Here is a 22,857-nt window from a genome sequence, read left to right on the forward strand (position 1 = left end):
ATTCTTCAAAGAGTTAGACAGAACAATTTGCAAATTCATCTGGAATAACAAAAAACCCAGGATAGCTAAAGCTATCCTCAACAATAAAAGGACTTCAGGGGGAATCACTATCCCTGAACTCAAGCAGTATTACAGAGCAATAGTGATAAAAACTGCATGGTATTGGTACAGAGACAGACAGATAGACCAATGGAATAGAATTGAAGACCCAGAAATGAACCCACACACCTATGGTCACTTGATTTTTGACAAAGGAGCCAAAACCATCCAATGGAAAAAAGATAGCATTTTCAGCAAATGGTGCTGGTTCAACTGGAGGGCAACATGTAGAAGAATGCAGATCGATCCATGCTTATCACCCTGTACAAAGCTTAAGTCCAAGTGGATCAAGGACCTCCACATCAAACCAGACACACTCAAACTAATAGAAGAAAAACTAGGGAAGCATCTGGAACACATGGGCACTGGAAAAAATTTCCTGAACAAAACACCAATGGCTTATGCTCTAAGATCAAGAATCGACAAATGGGATCTCATAAAACTGCAAAGCTTCTGTAAGGCAAAGGACACGGTGGTTAGGACAAAACGGCAACCAACAGATTGGGAAAAGATCTTTACCAATCCTACAACAGATAGAGGCCTTATATCCAAAATATACAAAGAACTCAAGAAGTTAGACCGCAGGGAAACAAATAACCCTATTAAAAAATGGGGTTCAGAGCTAAACAAAGAATTCACAGCTGAGGAATGCCGAATGGCTGAGAAACACCTAAAGAAATGTTCAACATCTTTAGTCATAAGGGAAATGCAAATCAAAACAACCCTGAGATTTCACCTCACACCAGTGAGAATGGCTAAGATCAAAAACTCAGGTGACAGCAGATGCTGGCGAGGATGTGGAGAAAGAGGAACACTCCTCCATTGTTGGTGGGATTGCAGACTGGTAAAACCACTCTGGAAATCAGTCTGGAGGTTCCTCAGAAAATTGGACATTGAACTGCCTGAGGATCCAGTTATACCTCTCTTGGGCATATACCCAAAAGATGCCTCAACATATAAAAGAGACACGTGCTCCACTATGTTCATCGCAGCCTTATTTATAATAGCCAGAAAATGGAAAGAACCCAGATGCCCTTCAACAGAGGAATGGATACAGAAAATGTGGTACATCTACACAATGGAATATTACTCAGCTATCAAAAACAACGAGTCTATGAAATTCGTAGGCAAATGGTTGGAACTGGAAAATATCATCCTGAGTGAGCTAACCCAATCACAGAAAGACATACATGGTATGCACTCATTGATAAGTGGCTATTAGCCCAAATGCTTGAATTACCCTAGATCCCTAGAACAAACGAAACTCAAGACGGATGATCAAAATGTGAATGCTTCACTCCTTCTTTAAATGAGGAAAAAGAATACCCTTGGCTGGGAAGGGAGAGGCAAAGATTAAAACAGAGACTGAAGGAACACCCATTCAGAGCCTGCCCCACAGGTGGCCCATACATATACAGCCACCCAATTGGACAAGATGGATGAAGCAAAGAAGTGCAGACCGACAGGAGCCGGATGTAGATCGCTCCTGAGAGACACAGCCAGAATACAGCAAATACAGAGGCGAATGCCAGCAGCAAACCACTGAGCTGAGAATAGGTCCCCCGTTGAAGGAATCAGAGAAAGAACTGGAAGAGCTTGAAGGGGCTCGCGACCCCAAAAGTACAACAATGTCAAGCAACCAGAGCTTCCAGGGACTAAGCCACTACCTAAAGACTATATATGGACTGACCCTGGACTCTGACCCCATAGGTAGCAATGAATATCCTAGTAAGAGCACCAGTGGAAGGGGAAGCCCTGGGTCCTGCTAAGACTGAACCCCCAGTGAACTAGACTATGGGGGGAGGGCGGCAATGGGGGGAGGGTTGGGAGGGGAACACCCATAAGGAAGGGGAGGGGGGAGGGGGATTTTGCCCGGAAACCGGGAAAGGGAATAACACTTGAAATGTATATAAGAAATACTCAAGTTAATAAAAAAATAAAAAATAAAAAAAAAAATTAAAAAAAAACAAACAAACAAAAAAAAAAGAACTTCAAGACACTGAGGAAAGAAATTGAAGAAGACCTCAGAAGATGGAAAGATCTCCCATGCTCATGGATTGGCAGGATTAATATGGTAAAAATGGCCATTTTACCAAAAGCAATCTACAGATTCAATGCAATCCCCATCAAAATACCAATCCAATTCTTCAAAGAGTTAGAACAATTTGCAAATTCATCTGGAATAACAAAAAACCCAGGATAGCTAAAGCTATCCTCAACAATAAAAGGACTTCAGGGGGAATCACTATCCCTGAACTCAAGCAGTATTACAGAGCAATAGTGATAAAAACTGCATGGTATTGGTACAGAGACAGACAGATAGACCAATGGAATAGAATTGAAGACCCAGAAATGAACCCACACACCTATGGTCACTTGATTTTTGACAAAGGAGCCAAAACCATCCAATGGAAAAAAGATAGCATTTTCAGCAAATGGTGCTGGTTCAACTGGAGGGCAACATGTAGAAGAATGCAGATCGATCCATGCTTATCACCCTGTACAAAGCTTAAGTCCAAGTGGATCAAGGACCTCCACATCAAACCAGACACACTCAAACTAATAGAAGAAAAACTAGGGAAGCATCTGGAACACATGGGCACTGGAAAAAATTTCCTGAACAAAACACCAATGGCTTATGCTCTAAGATCAAGAATCGACAAATGGGATCTCATAAAACTGCAAAGCTTCTGTAAGGCAAAGGACACGGTGGTTAGGACAAAACGGCAACCAACAGATTGGGAAAAAATCTTTACCAATCCTACAACAGATAGAGGCCTTATTTCCAAAATATACAAAGAACTCAAGAAGTTAGACCGCAGGGAAACAAATAACCCTATTAAAAAATGGGGTTCAGAGCTAAACAAAGAATTCACAGCTGAGGAATGCCGAATGGCGGAGAAACACCTAAAGAAATGTTCAACATCTTTAGTCATAAGGGAAATGCAAATCAAAACAACCCTGAGATTTCACCTCACACCAGTGCGATTGGCTAAGATCAAAAACTCAGGTGACAGCAGATGCTGGCGAGGATGTGGAGAAAGAGGAACACTCCTCCATTGTTGGTGGGATTGCAGACTGGTAAAACCATTCTGGAAATCAGTGTGGAGGTTCCTCAGAAAATTGGACATTGAACTGCCTGAGGATCCAGCTATACCTCTCTTGGGCATATACCCAAAAGATGCCTCAACATATAAAAGAGACACGTGCTCCACTATGTTCATCGCAGCCTTATTTATAATAGCCAGAAAATGGAAAGAACCCAGATGCCCTTCAACAGAGGAATGGATACAGAAAATGTGGTACATCTACACAATGGAATATTACTCAGCTATCAAAAACAACGAGTTTATGAAATTCGTAGGCAAATGGTTGGAACTGGAAAATATCATCCTGAGTGAGCTAACCCAATCACAGAAAGACATACATGGTATGCACTCATTGATAAGTGGCTATTAGCCCAAATGCTTGAATTACCCTAGATCCCTAGAACAAACGAAACTCAAGACGGATGATCAAAATGTGAATGCTTCACTCCTTCTTTAAATGAGGAAAAAGAATACCCTTAGCAGGGAAGGGAGAGGCAAAGATTAAAACAGAGACTGAAGGAACACCCATTCAGAGCCTGCCCCACATGTGGCCCATACATATACAGCCACCCAATTAGACAAGATGGATGAAGCAAAGAAGTGCAGACCGACAGGAGCCGGATGTAGATCGCTCCTGAGAGACACAGCCAGAATACAGCAAATATAGAGGCGAATGCCAGCAGCAAACCACTGAACTGAGAATAGGTCCCCTATTGAAGGAATCAGAGAAAGAACTGGAAGAGCTTGAAGGGGCTCGAGACCCCAAAAGTACAACAATGCCAAGCAACCAGAGCTTCCAGGGACTAAGCCACTACCTAAAGACTATATATGGACTGACCCTGGACTCTGACCCCATAGGTAGCAATGAATATCCTAGTGAGAGCACCAGTGGAAGGGGAAGCCCTGGGTCCTGCTAAGACTGAACCCCCAGTGAACTAGTCTATGGGGGGAGGGCGGCAATGGGGGGAGGGTTGGGAGGGGAACACCCATAAGGAAGGGGAGGGGGGAGGGGGATGTTTGCCCGGAAACCGGGAAAGGGAATAACACTCGAAATGTATATAAGAAATACTCAAGTTAATAAAAAAAAAAAATCAAAAAAAAAAAAAAGAAAAAAATAGAGAATGTAGTGTCAAAACAAATACTAGTTTCAGTTCTCTGGCCATCTAGGCATCCTTAGGGATTGTTTACTAAAGGCTGACACTAACAGCTGTGTTGTAATACCTTCCCCAGTTCCAGACTCCCTACAAGAGTGACGTGTCTACTGTGATTGATGAATTCTACACAAACACTTGATTATCATCCAGAGTTCGAAGTTCAGATTAGGGTTTCTCTTGTGCTGTACACTCCATCAACATGGACAATAGTATCTTGACATCTCCATTGTCAAAATATTGGCAGCATTTTTGTTGGCCTTAAAGTCTGTGCTCCATCTATGCGTATCCGTGCTTACCTAAACCCCTAGCAATCAAGCCTCTTACTCTCTGTATAGTTTTGCCTTCTTCAGAATGTCAGATAATTGCGATCATAGAGCACACAGATTCTTTGGAATTGGGTTATTTCACTTGATAAAATATATTTAAGCTTATCCGTTTGTTTTTTCATTGAACAATACCTCATGTCTTTATGGTGTTAGATAAAGTTCCATTGTCTCTATATGAACACTCACTTACCCATTCATGTATCAAAGAACATTTTGGTTGCTTCTAAGCTCTGTCAATTATCAATAAAATTGTAAGTTATAATTCATTGAAAGCTATAGATACATGTGCATTTTTATGATGGGCTTTGACTACTGGATGCAGTTTTCTTCTTTCCTATCTCTACACACACAGCCATATTGAGCTCCTCTCTATACATGTAGCCATGTTGAGCTCATGTCATGCCACTGCTTCTGCACCACTGCTGTATTGACTTCTCTCAAATGTGTAGCTCATGCTGAACTTCTCTTCAGAACTCCTGACTCACACGCCAAACCTCAATGTACAATATTAAACTCAAAATATTCAAACTGAACCCCTGTTCTTCCTCTGAGAACTTCGGTCTGACATACCTATAACCTTTGTCTGTCATTTAGACTTTCTCCAGTCTTCCTAGTAGCTTGAGACCCAAACCCTGGAATCCTTGAATTCTTTTCTTTCTCTGCTATTTCTCATATACTTCGGGAGCAAGCCAAAGGGACCTCACCCAATATGTCCAATCCTTGTCTGATTGCTTGACAGAGTTAATGTTGCGTTTCAGCTACCACCATTTTTCATTTTAAGAGGTCGAGTAGCCTCTTCAATAGTGTATGTGTGTCTATCATTAGTATCAATATTAGAGCCTTGAGCTTTCATTAGTATTATTTTACTTAGAAATAATCACAAAGTTACAGAAGAGCTGCACACTCAATATAAAGAATTTATTTTTCTGGCCAAATTGATCATAAATTGCTGTTCTGTTCTCTTTCACCCTCCTCCACTCAAATACTTCTGGGTAAGTTTTCTACCCAAACAGCACAATTTGTGTGACAACAACCTAATGTTAAACTCAGCAGTCTAATGGATCAGCTCCCTTCAAATCCTTGCTGAAACCTCACATTTTCAGTGGTGCCTGCTCAACTCCCAATTAATAATTCAAACACCCCTTTGCTTTGATTGATGTCTCCTTAGCACAATGCACGAATGGATTGGTCTGGAATGGATGCTCTCTGATCCTTACAGGAGACTGGAACTGTAAGGCAGTGGAGTCAAGAGACGCTTGAGCTGCTCTGTTCAATAAAGAAGACAAAGTTTACAGCTTGCATAGGCAGCTGCTGAGGAGGGCAGAGACTTTGGGAGCGATCGAGAATGTTGGGATTAAGACGCAAACAGGATCTGCGGATAAACCTCCAGTGCTCATTTATGAGCACATCGTTGGCTGGGCATTGTGGGGATGCCACTGTGCACACAGATTGGGAGTCCAGGGGAAAAGCTTACTAAGGTGAAGGCGTTAATGAGAACACTATTTGGGAAGGAAGTCGCTCATCTCACAGTGAATAGGATGATGAATTAAAGCTACTGACCATGTTTTTATAGAGAAGGATAATCCCAGAAGCCTGGTAGCCTTGGGACCTTCTAGATAGAGGTGAGAGTACTTCTGAAGTCCCTCTACTTGTTCCTAACCAAATCTATTATGCGCTTGGTGAAAATATTCACCAGTTATCTTAGGGTTTTACTGCTGTGAACAGACACCAGGACCAAGGCAAGTCTTAAGAAGGACAACATTTAATTGGGGCTGGCTTACAGGTTCAGAGGTTCAGTCCATTATCATCAAGGTGGGGAAGCACAGCAGGATCTAGGCAGACATGGTGCAGTCAGAGCTAAGAGTTCTGCATCTTTATCTGAAGGCGGCTAGTGGAAGACTGACTTCTAGGCAGCTAGGATGAGGGTCTTAAGGTCACACCCCCAGTGACACACCTACTTCAACAAGGCCACACTTCCTAATAGTGTCACTCCTTGGGCTGAGCATATCCAGCCCCATCACCCAGTCAAAGAGTTCCACCTGAAATTTTTAGGCATGTTCTGGGCAAAAGAACATCTTGGATTGAGATGGAACTTTTTTCTCAAGCTGGAAGAATAATGTAATATGTTGGACTGAACACAGATCAGCCCAGTCAAAGTCTTTCAGAGACCATGAAACATGCATGCTCATAAACACCATGAAACATACATGATCATAATGAACACTGCATCTGAACATCGTATGCTAACGCAGATGCTGTGAGATGTTCTGTAACAGTAACTGATTCTAATCTTCTGCTTTCACATGAATGACTCTTCCCTGATTCTTACTTTTAACAGGTCTAGTAAGAGTGTCTCAGTTTTCCCTCCCTTCTGATAGTCCTTAACTTTTCTGCTTTACTGCCAATAGCTCATTTTATTAAATTCCATACAACTCATATTCTTTGAGAAGACTCTGATTGGCCTGGCTTGTCTTCTTGAACCAGTTCTCCCAGTTCAGAGTTGACGGGCCAGGCCAGTGAGTATATGAGGAGCCCTACAGTCAGCTGATAGCCATAGTTGTGGTCAAGAGGGGTCAGGGTGCTCTGGTAGAAAACACAGCTGCTATATCTTAGTAGGTTTTAGAAAATGAAGTTCCTTACCTCACTTCTCAATGTTTTCAAATAATTTAAGTCTATAAGCAAAGAATCACAGGAGGATACTGGCTTCTTAAGAAGGCTGGTGAAACCTGATTTTAAAACAACAGTCACTGGGCAGTGGTGGCACATGCCTGTAATCTCGGGACTCTCGAGACAGAGGCTGGAGGATCTCTGATTTCAAGGTTAGTCTACAAATTGCCTTCTAGGACAGCCAGGACTATACAGAGAAACCCTGCCTAGGAAAAAGGAGACAACAAAACAAAAGAAAACAAAACTCAGACAGGTTTTAAAGTGTGTGTGTGTGTGTGTGTGTGTGTGTGTGTGTGTGTGTGTGAGAGAGAGAGAGAGAGAGAGAGAGAGAGAGAGAGAGATATCTTGCTTGGTCTCTCTTGGAGGCTGAGATGGACCTCAGGTTCAGGATTCTGTGCCTTAGCCTTTGGACTGTTGGAATTTCAGGCATGCACCACCAGGCTTGGCTAAAATAGTTTTTTGTTTTTATTTTATAAGATGGAGTCTCACTGTGTAGGCTTTGCTGCCTGGAGCTAACTGTGTAGATCAGGCTGACTTCACACTCACAGAGCTCTGCCTGCCTCTGTCTCCTAAGTGTTATGGTTAAAGAGTGTACCCACACCCTAGCCTCCAAATAGGTTTCGTTTGAATTGAAAGAAAAGGTTATACCTATTAAAATCCAGTACAAACGAGACATTTCCCAGCAGTGCATGGTTGAGTATCATGTCCCATAATGTTTTCTCATAAAACTGTGAAGACGTTTACCCGTCTACTTGGGAAACTGGAAAGCAAAGCCAAACAGTTTTCTTTTTTTCAAACCCCACATGAAGTACCTTGGAAAGGAAGGATTGCCGGCACAGGGGTTTAGCAGACTCTTGGCAGACTGGCTGTCTCTGCACCATGCTTTCTGTTTCCCTCGTAGTCAAAGAGTACAGCAAGAGACCGTCAAGGCCAAATGAACATTTACAAGTGATTCATTTGCTGCCAGGAACACAGAGGGAAATGCTGATGTTAAAAATGGCATCTGAGAAGCACGTAGGGGAAATGCGTGTGGAACTAGTGAGCCCCGCCATGGTGCAGGAAAGGAAGGTCAAACAGTCTTGCAACAAATCACGACAGAAGTGCAGTGAAGTGGGGCATATCTGAGAACCACACTACTGCTTGGACTGAAGTCTACCATTGTCTGTCTTCATCGAGGAACACTGGACAATATGAAGACACATTCTAAGATTACCTCTCGGCAAACATTTCCCAGGCAGGGTGGAAAAATGTAACTCTCAGAGGACGAAGAAATAGAAGACAACACACATAAATTTATAGAGAGAAAGGAGTTTGGGAGTAGAAAAATAAGTGAGAACACCATTCTTTCTTTTTCTTTCTTTTTTAATTGAATGGTTTATGTATTTACATTTCAAATGTTATCCCCTTTCCTGGTTCCCCCCTCTTCCAGACCCCCTCCCCCTGCTTCTATGAGGATGCTCCCACTCCCACCCACCAACTTCCACGTCAACGCCCTGGCATTCCCTTACCCTGGGCAAAAGAGCCTTCACAGGACCAAGGGCTTCTCCTCCTATTGATGCTGGACAAGGCCATCCTCTGCTACATATGTAGCTGGAGCCATGGGCTCCCCATGTGTACTCTTTTGTTGGTGGTTTAGTCCCTGGGAGCTCTGTGGGGTCTGTTTGGTTGACATTGTTGTTCTTCCTATGGGGTTGCAAACCCCTTCGGCTCCTTCAGTCTTTCTCTAACTCCTCCATTGGAGTCCCTGTGCTCAGTCCAACGGTTGGCTGCAGGCATCCTCATCTGTATCAGTAAGGCTCTGGCACAGCCTCTCAGGAGAACACAATTCGGAAGCTGTTTGAAATATACATAAAAACAGAGTGACTGGGAACTAGAGGAAAAGAGCTGGAGGATCTAAGGCAAATTTCCAGTACTATTCTAATAGGTGATTGATTGCTGAACTGGACATAAATGCATGTTTACACCTGAGACTATTCTCTCATCTGTCCATGTGCTTATATGTGTACCTGTTTCCAAATACATACGCGCACCTCATTTGAATGAAAGTTCTATGAATCGCAGAATGGTGTTGGCTCTCTTTACGTTATCCTCTGATGCCTAAGGTCTGCAAATGTATGATTTTTCTTCAAAGCAACAAGGTGTATAAGAAAGAATTAAGAATTTATCTTGCCTTTCAGTTCAATTGTGTTTCAAAATACCCCAACAGTTTCATTTGATGAAGTAAATTTTTCTTTTTTAAAATATGTTTTTGATTAAAATATGGTATCATCAAATGTTGCATGTCTCTTTTGTCTGAGGCTCCTTGCTGCAAATCTTTAGATGTGTGTAACACGGAGAAACCACAGAAGTCAGTAAGAGAAGCTTTTCATTAGTGCAGAGAGAAGAAGCTACAAAGTTAGCAAATCACTGATTTTTGACTCATTAGTGGTTGCTAATATAGGGAGCAGACAAATCTGCCGTTCTTGAGGTTGGTTGTGTACTGTGTTCCCAGAGGACTTTGAAAGCTCTTGACACCTGTCTAGTACCAGGAGAGAGTCAGATGGAATTAACCTGGGGCACCAAGATGTTATTTCCCATAAGCTGCTAGGCTTCATAAACTATAACATATTTACTGTGGGTCATCACACACAGCCAGAATAACAGTCCCATTATTCTTTCTTTAGTTTTGTATTTTGCCAATCACAAAGGGAGATGTGTGCCTTATAACAAAGAGAGCTACTTCCTGTCACTTTAACCACCCAGGAATCAGCCTCTTCATGCTCAGAGGGACCAGACATTGTGTTCCTTTTGATCTGATATAATGCCCGGTGAGATAAACAGAAATAAAAAACAGATACTGACCTTAATGATAACAAATTCTACCTAAAATAAAATTCTAACGGACGCAAGCATACTAAAGGAGAGATACACGGTTCTGGAGAAGGGTCCCATGGGGCCAGATTGAGGAGGAAGAGTAGTGCCTTACTGCATTATGGGTGACACACTGGGTAGGAAAGTGCAGAAACTTCCTTGGCTTACTCTCCGTTCACTACTCTCTGTACTGGGTACATATACAAAAGGAGAGCTCCTTTCCCTGCAAATGCTCACAGCCCCTGGAAAGCACTATGCCGAGAACACCTTCCATTGCTCTTCTGTCCTGAGCTCCCAGGCCAATCCTTGAGCCAACATTACTGCTTCCTTCTTCCCAGGGACACGTAGCAGGCTGGAGGGGCACTGGGCTTAGCTTAAAGATGTTCTTTGTTTGAATTTTGTCTCTGCCACTTAGCATCTCAGGTACCTTAGGCATCATAAGGCCTCATGGTGCCTCAACTTTTCTTATCTGCAATGGCTCCTTTCTACTGTTATAGTTGTGTGGATGATGGAAAGAATAACGTAAGTGTAATGTGCTTAGGGGAAAATCCTGGTATTCAGTAAGTGCTCAGTGAATGGTAGCCCTCATCCTTCTAACCCATGTTTCTATCAAATTGGTAAAAAGAATGACTTTCTCCTGCCTCACCGTAATGTGCTTTGTGCCCTCTGTGTGCAGTCAGCTCTACATAACTGTGGGCTCTGGATCTGTAGATTAAAATTGAAAAATAACTTAGATCTCCACCGAGAATCTAGAACTCTTTTCTTTGTCAGTACCCACCAAAAATACTCTATAACTGTTCACACAGATTTGATACCGTATCATAAGTAATTTATATTACACTGTAAGTAATCTAGAGATGACATAAGATAAGCAGAGGGACAGATGTAGGTCATTTGTAAACACTGTGCTGTTTTATACAAGCTACTTTCGCATCCATGGATCTTAGCATTTTTAGGGGTCCTGGACCAAATCCCTCAAAGATAGAGATGACAGGATGACAGTGTGTGCACCTTTGAGATGGATCCCTTCTCTTAGGAGGGCTTCTCCAAATTCCAAAATCCAAACTGCTGAGATGGGATGATAGTGTCAGGATCCAAGCATTTTCTATGTCCCAAGAGGTCCACTCCATCCCTGAATTCTGCCTCTGCTCTGTTAGGGAGCTGCCATTTATACTGAACCCGTGTCCTCATTTCCCATCATCACGTGTCACTGAACAGTCACTCACCACATACTCATAAACCTTATGCCAGCTCTGGAGAAGCAGGAGTGGGAACAGGATTTGTTTTCACCAAACGTCTAGCAGGTGGGGCATCAGATCACTGGCTTGAAAACAAATAAACATACACTCCCAGATAAGCACCGTGATGACAGTAGAGAGGAAGGACAGAGACGCATCTTCTTCAGTGAAATGATCGGGGATTTCATTTTACTTTCCGTTATTATTGTTGTATGAGAGGTTTTTCTCCTGAAGAGAATAAAGAGATAGGAGACACACAAAGGGTACAAGGGGCTCTTTTTATTTTCCTCTTAAATTTATTTTTATTCACTTTGCATCCTGGTTGTGCCAACCTCCTCTCAGTCCTGTCCTCACAGATCACTCCCTCATTACCCTCTCTCCTTCTACTTAGAGGAGGGAAGGCCCCTCTTGGGTACCACCCTTCTCCTGCCCTGGATATCAAGTTACAGCAGGACTAAGCACATCTTCTCCCATTGAGGCCTGACCAGTAATACGGTTAGAGGAAGAGGATCCAAAGACAGGCAACAGACTCAGAGACAGTCCCTGCTCTAATTGTTTGGGGACGCGCATGAAGGCCAAGCTGTACATCTGTGTAGGGGGCCAAAGTCCAGCCACTGTATTCTCTTTGGTTTGTTATTCGCTCTCTGAAAGCCCCATGGGCCCAGGTTAGCTGCCTCTGTAGGTCTTCTTGGAGTATCTTCGACTTCTCTGGCTTGCTCAGTCCTATTCCCAACTCTTCCACATGATTCCACAAGCCCCACCTGATGCTTAGCTGTGGGTCTCTGCATCTGTTCCCATCAGCTGCTGGAGGAAGCCTCTAGGGGGACAGTTATGCTAGGCTCCTGTCTGCAAGCATAGCAGAGTATCATTAACAGTGTCAGGGGTTGACTCTCTCCCATGGAATGGGTCTTAAGTTGGGTCAGTCATTGGTTGGTTGTTTCCTCAATCTCTATAGGTAGATCTTTATGGATGGAAGCAACAGCTAATGCAGGGCCAGGGCTTGGTTGAACTTGAGATGTTTGAAGGATTGAAACATGTGACTGAGGCAGAGCAGTGAGAGATGAGGTCAGAAAAAGAAGAGGAGAGGGGAAAGGAGGGGCTTTAGATCCTGCAGCACCAGGCCAAGGGATTGCATTTTACTCCATTGAAATGGGAAGGGACTTGAGACAACAGCAGCAGAGGTGGAAGGATCCAGCAGTGGAACCCTTTGGAGAGGAACATCGGAATGTGATAACTGAGTGGTATGTAAGGGAGAGTATCACAAGTGACTCTAGATTTCCATAGGAAATCCATCTACTGGCTAGTGGTGTTATTTACTTAGATGAGAAAATAGAAATTCTTGGGCATGTGGTGTTTTACTAGGCAGAAAGAAATAATCGTTTTGATTGTTAAGTTGGAAATATTTATTCATCAACCAAATGGAAAGAGGTAAGCATTAGGGGTAGAAGCTTGGAACTCTGGGAGAGCCTGGCTTGAGCCGCAGACTTCAGAATCATTATCCTGCTAGATAAGGCAGTATTAAAGCCACAGGGAAGAATGCAGACAGAAAAGCAAAGGCTCCCAGGACAGAAACCCGAAGCATTCTAACATGAGTGACAGATGGCACAATCACGGCCTTGGGTTCTCCTCACATCCTACTTAGAGTTACTCACCTTCCCAGCTCAGTGCAAAGCAGGAGTGCTCCCTGCTCTCCCCAGGCTCTGACTTAGTCAGCGGGAGTGCTCCCTGCTCTCCCCAGGCTCTGACTTAGTCAGCGGGAGTGCTCCCTGCTCTCCCCAGGCTCTGACTTAGTCAGCGGGAGTGCTCCCTGCTCTTCCCAGGCTCTGACTTAGCCAGCAGGAGTGCTCCCTGCTCTCCCCAGGCTCTGACTTAGTCAGCAGGAGTGCTCCCTGCTTTCCCCAGGATCTGACTTAGTCAGCGGGAGTGCTCCCTGCTCTTCCCAGGCTCTGACTTAGCCAGTGGGAGTGCTCCCTGCTCTCCCCAGGCTCTGACTTAGCCAGTGGGAGTGCTCCCTGCTCTCCCCAGGCTCTGACTTAGCCTTTATCTTTAGCCCAGCCTCTCTTCTAACATGTCTCCCTCTCTGAGTCATGAAAGCTTGGTCACTTTTCTCTACCCTGTGCATTAGTCTTGTCTCTCCAGCAGGCTCACTTCCTCCGGCACAGAGAACATACCTAGTAAATCCTTGTATCTCCTTGAAAAACCTAATGGGTGATTGCTATGTGCTCCAAAATGCCTGCTGACTGACGAACTGCTTGTGAACGTCCCCTTCAGGTCATGCCGGCAGATGATTGTGATGCACAGGTCCAGTGCATCTTCTTCTGCGTGGGGATGCTCACAGGGTTAGCTATTGTCTCTACTTGGAAGATTAAATAAGCACCAGAAAAATGTCTAAGCCGGGCACAGAGAAGTGAAAGGACTTTGGTTACAGATACGTACAAACAAGACAAAGAAAAAGAAAGCATTTCAACAGAAGAATCAGAATGCCTGTAGAAAGAGGAAGGGGGTTTGTGCTCTGGAGACTGCTTAGTCTGTGGAGTGCTCTCCTCGCAAGCGCTTGGACCTGAGTTACACCCTCAAAGCCCCGAGGACAATCTGGGTGTGGTGCTGGCTGCTGGTAATACCAGCTCTGGGTTTTCTTTTCTAGCCACCTTAGAGCTCTCAGCAATCTCTGGGCCTCAAAACCAAGGTGAGAATCAGGAAAGGTACCCAAGGTTGAACTCTGGCTCCCACACATACGTACAATGTACGCCTTGTCCTAGCCTGTTCCGTTACTGTGACAAAACAAAGGCAATTTGGAGGGGAGGGTTTATTTGGCTTACACTTCCAGGTAGTAGTTTATCACTGAGGGAAGTCATGATAGAAACTCAAACAGGAACTAAAACAGACATTGTGGAGGAAGGCTGTTTACTGGTTTGACAGGCCAGGACACATTGGGCTGGTCTTCCTACATCATTCATTAATCAGGGGTCAAGAAATCTCTTACGGATATGGCCCCAGAGGGCAGTGTGGTCTGAGCAATACGGAAACTGAGATTCCTTCTTTCTAGCACACATGCACACGCACGCGCGCGCGCGCGCGCGCACACACACACACACACACACACACACACACACACACACCTAGATGCACACACAAAGAAAGTAATAAAGAGAAAAAGGGTTGTCAAGTGTGGTACTGCATTCCTATAATCCCAGGAATTTGGAGAATAAAGCAGGGTTGCCAATTTGAGGTCTGCTTGGGCTGCATAGTGTGATACTCACGAAAGAAAACAAACAACAGGGACAGCAACAACAACAAACAACAACAACAACAACAACAAACAACAACAGAACAGAACAAAGGAAAAAAATTTTAAAAACGGGGTATGTGTGTGGGGGAGCCATTAGCAGTCACTCCAGGAGCCTGACCACAGCCTGTCTGCTGATCAAAAGGCGAGCCAGTCTGAACACGAGAGAGTGAGCCCTTGGATTTCGAGAACACTGACAAAGATTGTTGCGGAGTGGGCTCTTTGTGTTTCTCTTTTCTTCTAGAAGATTGTAAGTTGCCTGCTGCTGAAAGAACAGTTAGATCATGGCTAGCTGTGGCCCAGATGCCAACTCCTGGAGGCCTTCTCAAAGCCTGTGCAGCCTCTGATCAGCAGCGCAGAAAGACAAAGGGGACCCGCCCACAGGCACGGAGGATGGGAGGAGGCGGGGAGGGATGGAGGGAAGCTGAGCATTGAATCCCGGGAACAAAAAGAGAAACTCGTAGCAGCAGGTGTTAGCTGGGAAGAATATGAGGACGCTGATGAGCGGAATGGAGCGGGACTATCAGAAACAAAGAGAGGATGAGCTTGTTGGGAAGGGAACACAAAGGCACAGCATGGAGGGCAAATCGGAGCCGAGGGAGTGAACGAAAACGCAGAAATAATGGGTGGAGTGTGGGCTCACAAGAAGATTGTACTCCAGATTGGAAAAAGTAGCTCTGTTGGGGTAGTGTTTGGAATACAGAGGATCTTTGGAACTGTTTGGCCAGGAATGAGGAAGAGCAAGGTCTTTAATCCAATTAGGCTTAATATATCATTGTTTTTATTTAATGGTTGAACATATACACAAAACTGGGGGGGGGGAGGGAGTAGAGTATACATACATAGTATATAGCTAGTATAGTCCACAATTCCAAAAGAAGGAATTCCAAAGGGGTTTTCAGTTACTGAAGGTGATATTCTAAGAAGTGTGTTCTTATGGTAACCAGTGGTAGAAACTGGTATTTCTACTGTTAATGAAAACAGCCACCTGGACGGTGCGGTGGAGTCAAAGTAAAATAAGCAGGGAAAGGGATGATTCTTTTGGAAGCTTTCTCTGTGGCCAGAAGTCTCTTTCCATGCTTCACTAGAGCTACGGTCACAACCCTGTAGCATACGGACTTGAGAGGTGTCCTGAGAGCACAGTTTATCCGTTCCTTTTGACCTCATGCACAAATCCTAACGCCTGATTTAACTGGCATGGTTAGACCATGGTCATTGTAAGTCTATAAAAGTCAAATATCTTGTTACTATTTCTAAGAGTTGTGCCCATTTTGGTGACTCATAAGCACCTGAGAATCCAGTCAGCCTCACGTTATTACTCCAGAGAGCTGTAGAGTAGAGGTTCTACTCAGGGGCCACCTCCGTGGCTGTGAAACATCCTTTTGATGTTTTCTGGTTCATCACACAAAGGAGAGTGAGGAGAAGACACAGAGTCTCTTGCAGCAAACTACTTTGATTGTTTTATTTCATCCAAAAATTGCTTTAGGGCCTTGGTGGAACTGCAGTGAGGAGAGCTTTAAGTATCACATTTGAGATTTTGGATGGTTACCTGTAAAGGACTGTGTAGAAAGCCAAGGCCATTGTTTACTGGTCACTTCTAGACGCCATGATACAATTATGTAGTCTCTTACCTTTGAGGCTATTGGGAACTCTTTTTAGGTCTTCATGTGAGGTCCAGTGTCAACTCTAGGTAAGAGCACCCTAAAAATAAGAAAATTCGACTGAGCTTTAAAGTTGTTATGGAAGCCTTGTTTGTCTCCAGGAAGGAGTACTTGGTAATGGGTCGCACAAATGAATCATTGTTTCTAGAGTAATTTTACCCTTTTAGTAGCTCTGGGCTAGATTTGTGAAAGAACCCATAGGGGATCCCTACATATTCAAAGGTCTTAAGTATTTTTTTAAGTGTGGTGTTCCCTACTGTGGACATTTGTCAAGAGAAACCATTTGGATAGGGGAGGTTACATATTGTGTTCCAGAATTTGAAGAGCAGTACGCCTGTGGCAGAAGAAATAATGTGTGTGAATGAGATCCTCTCCAAGGTTACAGCTAAGCAGACATGAAACACTATACGGCATCTTCCCCTTTGCCTACTCAAAATATTCCATGCCCCCATAGAACAAAAAGGAACCAATGAAAGCATGCCCCTAGACCATTGACCCTTGACCCTTGGCAGGTGGTCACTCTATAGTACACTTTCCTTACAACGTGTCTTTTCAGATATGACGTCAACTCCTTCCCAGGGCATGTGGCAGTGAATGGGGATGATCCTATAGAGAGTCGACAGCCCACAAGGCTTTTCATCGGAAGACAGGGACACCATACTTGTCTTAATAGCATGACCCTTACTTACTCCAGGGACACATTTCTCATTGTCAGGTCTGCTTGGCAGCATGAATCAGGACATGGATTCAGTTGAGTTGTTCTTATTCTCTCTTTCATTATTAGGAGAGTTCCTGGCTTGTTTTAGTTACAAAAAAAAGCACGGACACTCTTACTACTCATAGGAAGGCCTGCCTCACTTTCAACCATTTCCTCTCATTCACAAGGTCAGTATTTTTGTATTCTGTTTTCACAAAGATCGCTTTGCATATGTGTTAGTAAAAAGGGAAGATCACTGGCGATCTTTAAGGCACCCTGACAGTCCACGGCTTGGTACCTGTCATACAGTATATCCTTCCCCAACTCGCTTCTCATATGGCCTGGAGTGCTTGTTTCTCTTGAGTAGAGTTATAGGCAGTGGGTTTTTATCCTAGTATAAAGATAAGACAATATATTCTCTATATAAATATATTCATTCGAAGTGGATAGATTGTCTCTAGAAGTGGTGAGATTCCAAGGTTTGGGGGTGGTTAATGAACAATCACTGAAAAAGCAGTTGCATGTCAGAGATTAGTAGGGGTTTCAACAATAGCAAATTGAACACTTTTCAGGTAGGAGATATAGAAGACCAAGAAAACAAATCTGTCCAGCAGAATCAGAAGTTCCCTTACATCTCTTTCCACCATATACTGTAGATGGATGTACTGATACATAAACCAAGAGAAATTGGATACAGTTTGCTCCTTACATTTGGCTATTGTCTTGACCATTGGCCTGCTGTGGTGGAATGCAATGGGCAAGAGTTACCCGGGGAGGAAAGGGTTTATCTGGCTTACACTTCCACAGCACAGTCCATTACGGAAGGAAGTCAGGGCAGGGACTCAAGCAGGGCAAGAACCTGGAGGCAGGAGCTGATACGGAGACCATGGAGAGGGGCTGCTTCCTGGCTTGCTTTTCCTGGCTTTCTCAGTCTGCTTCCTTATAGAACCTAGGGCCAGCATCCCAGAGCTGACTCCACCCATACCGTGCCAGGCCGTCCCACATCCATCACTAATTAAGAAAAGGTCCTATAGGCTTCCTACAGTCCTATCTTATGGGGGCATTTTTCTGAGTTGAGGTCCCTGCCTCTCACTTGACTGTAACCTGTGTCAGGTTGACATTAGACAATCCAGCACAGGGACTTAGAGAGATCTCTAGAGATAATTTTTGTTAAGCCCCTTTTAAACAGAAGAAATTTAGGCCTCAAAATGAGAAGTAGTATTTTTTTTTTCAAAGATCACATAACTAGTCGGGTTGTCTATTAAAACACAAGAAAAGCTCAATAGATTAGAGGGTCAGGGAAAATAGCTGTGCAACGAGAGTCTTATAAATTCCCCTTTGACTAATGCTCTAATTTCCTAATTCCCTAGCTATTGTTTTAAGTGAGGTTGAGGAAAGAGCTTTATTTTGATCCTCTGGCTCTCGAGACAGGGAGGAAGAGTGTAGCGTCGGAAAGTGTTCCTGCTAAGACCTTAGAAGCCTCACCTAAGACTGGGCAGTAAAGCAACAGACAGGAAGGGAGCAGTGTTGCCATGGTGCCACTTAAAGGGATACCATGGTTACCACTCATTAGATCAAGGCCAGTAGCCATCATTCTATATGGATACGTTCATTGCTTTGGGCCTAAAAAGTATTTTCAATTTTCAAGAGGGCACTATTGCAGCTTCGTGCTCCATGTATCTAACTGCTGTAATTCTTTACTAAGCCGCTAACATTTTTAATGTCTCTTTGGGCTCAGTCTATAATGACCTCATTTCCCTTGCTCACAGACAGCTCCTCGAGGTACTTTGCAGGTCACAGGATGTAGACTGGATACTCAGGTAAAGGAATATAACTACTAGGAGGGTGAGTTATGAACTCATGTAATGCTGGCTTCCAGTAACGTCTCCGCCATTTCCTCATGAAACACATAGTGATAATCTTGAGGGCTATTTTGAGAATTAGCTACTTGTGGAAGGCACCTGAAAGAGAGCGAGGTCTGGCTGGGTGAGGCCCTCCATAAATATTATTGTTTAAGCCTATGAAACATAAAAGTATAAAGCCAGTTTTATCCAGGCATTGTGAAAGGCTTGATCTCAGAAAGGAGCCAAGGGAGCGTCGATGTGAACTGTGCTGGGAAGGCCTTCTCCCTGCACTGCGTGTCTTTTAAGGCACTGAGTGTGAGCTGGCTATGTTCATAAAGAGCTCACATTTTCAACCTACCTCCAAGACCCATTTCCCCTCCTCACCCCACTCTCCCTCTACTATGTATCTCAGCTCTTTGGAATTTCTGATCTCTAGATAATTACACGTTTTGTTACTTCTGCCAGAAAACACTACTAGCTGGTTAATTCACCCGAATTCCAGATTTCAGGTTATAGGTGAGTGATCTTCTGAGCTGATGTCCCTCCTGAGTGCATTCACAGGTCGTACTGCCAGGTAGTTCTTCACACTTATCCTAACTCTTCAGTTCTTGCCCTCTCCGTGAGGCTGTATGTGGAGTGACAACAGGGACTCCATCTAGCTTGTTCTCTGTAGTATCTATGTAGTTTGGCCAGGATTTTGGTGCTTTATAGTTTACAACTCATGGTCACATATATGATTTGGCTACTCTAAACATAATCCTCTGAAAACCCCTTCTAAGCTCACTCTGGAAATGGCAATTTCCACACCGAGCCCTGTTTTCAGTGTCCCCTGTACACTGTTCACAAGGTCTCAATATGTTCATTGTTAAAAGAAACCTTAAGAGCAGTTGTGAAACATAGGGGGCCAGTACATTCCTAATGCTGTGTAGCAACATTCCCAGATCTTATCTGTACTACCAAGAATAAATGCTTGAATGGTAAGTGCGAGTATTTGACTTCTGTTTACCGTAACAGCTAGACTGCCCCTTCCATGGCTCAGAGGTCACCCCTCCATTCACCTGTGAGAATATCCTATGATCCTTGTGTCTCCTCCTAGTTAAGAAAATGATTACAAATTACAATACTTGTGTTGTTATTTGTAATTTCAGAGTTAAGAAAGTGACTACAAACAAAATTATTAAAATATCCAGAATCTGCTGGTGTACAGCGATACCCGAGAGGTTTAAGCAAGAAAAATCACAAGGGTAGTCAGGGATTTATTAATAAGACCTTCTGTGAGAGCGAGAACGAGAGAGTGAGAGAGGAAGAGAGAGTAGGGGTGGGAGCAGCTAAGAGTAAGATACTCTCGGTTACTTTCCCTGGGAGTTTTCCCATGTACCACATGACCCTCTATCTGCGGTTGAGCACGCAGCGACCATACGTTTATCACTCAGGCTTCAGTACCAGCAGGTGACCTGAGCTCGGGTTCACTTCCTCTTTGAGTGATGCCTGCAGCAAATGAAAGAGGAATCACAAGGGTAACTTCCCCTAGTTCAGGAGGACGGCAGTGAACACCCTGGTTATGATGTATGTGACCTAGAGACCTCCGTGAGGTAGCTATGCAACAGGGCTCCAAGAAAACCCATGTTTGCTTTCCATGAAACAAACAAACAAACAAACAAACAAACAGAAGCCTTTTATTTGAGGCAGTTTCATGAATAAACACAAAATGGGTGAATTGAGTACAGCATCGTTTTCAGCCCTCTCTCCCGTTTTCTTCAACTGCAGGTTTCACTGTAACTCCTTCCCTCCAGTTTGTGCATCTTTGGAGGAGCAGAGAAGAAAGCCCGTCTTGATTCTAAAACCACTACTACTTCATCAGGAGGGTGTGTGTGTGTGTGTGTGTGTGTGTGTGTGTGTGTGTGTGTTGGCACAACAAACACACAAACAAAAAGTGTTGCAAACTAGAGTGAATGAATGTGTTCCATAGCAAACCCGTTGCAAACATTTCCTCTCTGAATCCTTGGAAGAATCCACAACCATGTATATCATTCCTCCTAAAAACAAGATGAGAATGTGAGTGGTCAGCAAAGACCAGCAACTAACCCAGGTCACAGAGCCAGGGAATACTTACTCCAGAATATGCCACCCGGAGGCTTCTTTCCTTTATAGCTCAACCTTGTCTTTTGCAAAAGGAGTATTCGCCTGGGACAAGCATGGCTGAGCACTACCTAACCTAAAGCAGTGTTACCTGGGCAAATCATTCCTTGTCATTAGAATCATTCATTCATTCGTTCATTCATTCATTCGTCTGTAAAAGAGGGAGAGTGGACTAGATGAACTTTAATACTAGTTACAGTTTGAAATTCTTAGAATTTCAAATACGCTTAGTAAATGTAACATTTTTTTCGTCAGTCCACTGATAAAAATGCAGTGAGCATATTAATCTCCTTAAAAATAGGAAAAGGAAGATCCAGAGCTTATTTAATGCAGTGGCAAACTGGTTAGAACTAGTTCGCTCTCCCTATCTGCTGAGTTCTGTTCTTCAGGAACTTTTTAGAGCATCTACCTGACTTGACCTTTTGCTCTCGGCTACACACTCATGCTCCTTGATAGGCACTGGGATGGTTCTGAGGGCTAGGGAGTGAGACGTTCTCAGCTGAAAGAGTTGATTAAAAGGCTTCCTCCCTTATCCATGTGCTGGTTTTGAACACACCCATGGTAGCAGGGTAGTCACTGTGTATAGAATATCCTTAGGTAATTATTATAGATTATTGCACACCTCCCATTGAAGGCTGATTAGCTCAAGGGAGGAAAAGGAGAGAAAGGTAGACCAGGTCATCTCTGTCTTCTTCAACTTGTACATTAGGAGAACTAGGGAAACCAAACCTAACTATTAAGCAGCTAAAGTTATATTTATCTTTCCCTCTTTCCCTTTCCCTTCCCTTCCCTTCCCTTCTCTCTTCTCTTCACCCCCCCCCCCCACTTCCCTTCCTTCCCAGCCCTTCTTCATTTTTAGGACTTATCTTCTTACTGGGGAGTGTCTGCAGGGACTATGGTCAGAGTGATATTAACTGCTCCCCAAGGGCTGATATGGTGCACGTACACGTTAAGCCAATCTGCTGTTTCATTCCTGCAGCAATGATGCCGCAGATAATTGGATTTTCCTCCTAGCAAGGCTCCTTTATCAGACAGTCTGGTTATAGGACACTACTATCCCTATCTCTAATGCTCATAAGAACTTCATGCCCTTCTACTATCTACTATCATAATCATCATCATCATCTTCTTCTTCTTCCTCCCCCCTCTTCCTCCTCTTCCTCCTCTTCCTCCTCCTCCTCCTCTTCCTCCTCCTCTTCTTCTTCTTCCTCTTCTTCTTCTTCCTCTTCTTCTTCTTCCTCTTCTTCTTCTTCTTCTTCTTCTTCTTCTTCTTCTTCTTCTTCTTCTTCTTCTTCTTCTTCTTCTTCTTCTTCTTCTTCTGTATTATTTTTTGCTTGCTTGAGACAGTTCTGGTCTATATTACCTATACCATGTAATCCTAACACATACAAAAAATATCCATCCACACTGATGTGCCTTCTGCTGTATTGGCTCCCATAATATCTTCCCTTACTGGTTTCTGTAATACTCATGCAGGTTTGGAAGTTGTAAGTAAAGTAACTTTTAATTTGCTCACAATGTGTCTTTATTCCAGAATGTTTATTCCGTGGAAGAGAAGTGTGGACTTGTTCTTGCCTTACTTATCTTCCCATCATGCAGATCTTCATGGAAATGCTTAATGGAGTATATTACTTTTGATTGAACATAAAATGGGTGGCCTTATTTATTACTTGATAATTTAATATGCATATGCAATGATTTTTTAAAAAATTATTTTATATGCATTGGATGTTAGGTTTTTTAGAACTGGAGTTACAGACAGTTGTGAGCTGCTATGTCGGTGCTGAGGATTGAACCCAGGTCCTGT

The 22,857-nt window shown here is 43.5% G+C and overlaps 1 long non-coding RNA gene across 1 annotated transcript in view; it reads right to left on the reverse strand.

Annotated features, from left to right (window-relative positions):
* LOC134479974 (uncharacterized) overlaps positions 1 to 8,269 on the reverse strand; it is a 42,202-nt gene extending 33,933 nt beyond the window's left edge. The window contains exon 1 of the long non-coding RNA XR_010054048.1: positions 8,148 to 8,269. This is a non-coding gene — a long non-coding RNA (uncharacterized LOC134479974). The remainder of the gene's footprint in view (positions 1 to 8,147) is intronic.
* Between the last annotated feature and the right edge of the window lie 14,588 nt (positions 8,270 to 22,857).

The sequence above is a fragment of the Rattus norvegicus genome, chromosome 8, assembly GCF_036323735.1.
Source record: "Rattus norvegicus strain BN/NHsdMcwi chromosome 8, GRCr8, whole genome shotgun sequence".
In the NCBI taxonomy this organism is placed as follows: Eukaryota; Metazoa; Chordata; class Mammalia; order Rodentia; family Muridae; genus Rattus; species Rattus norvegicus.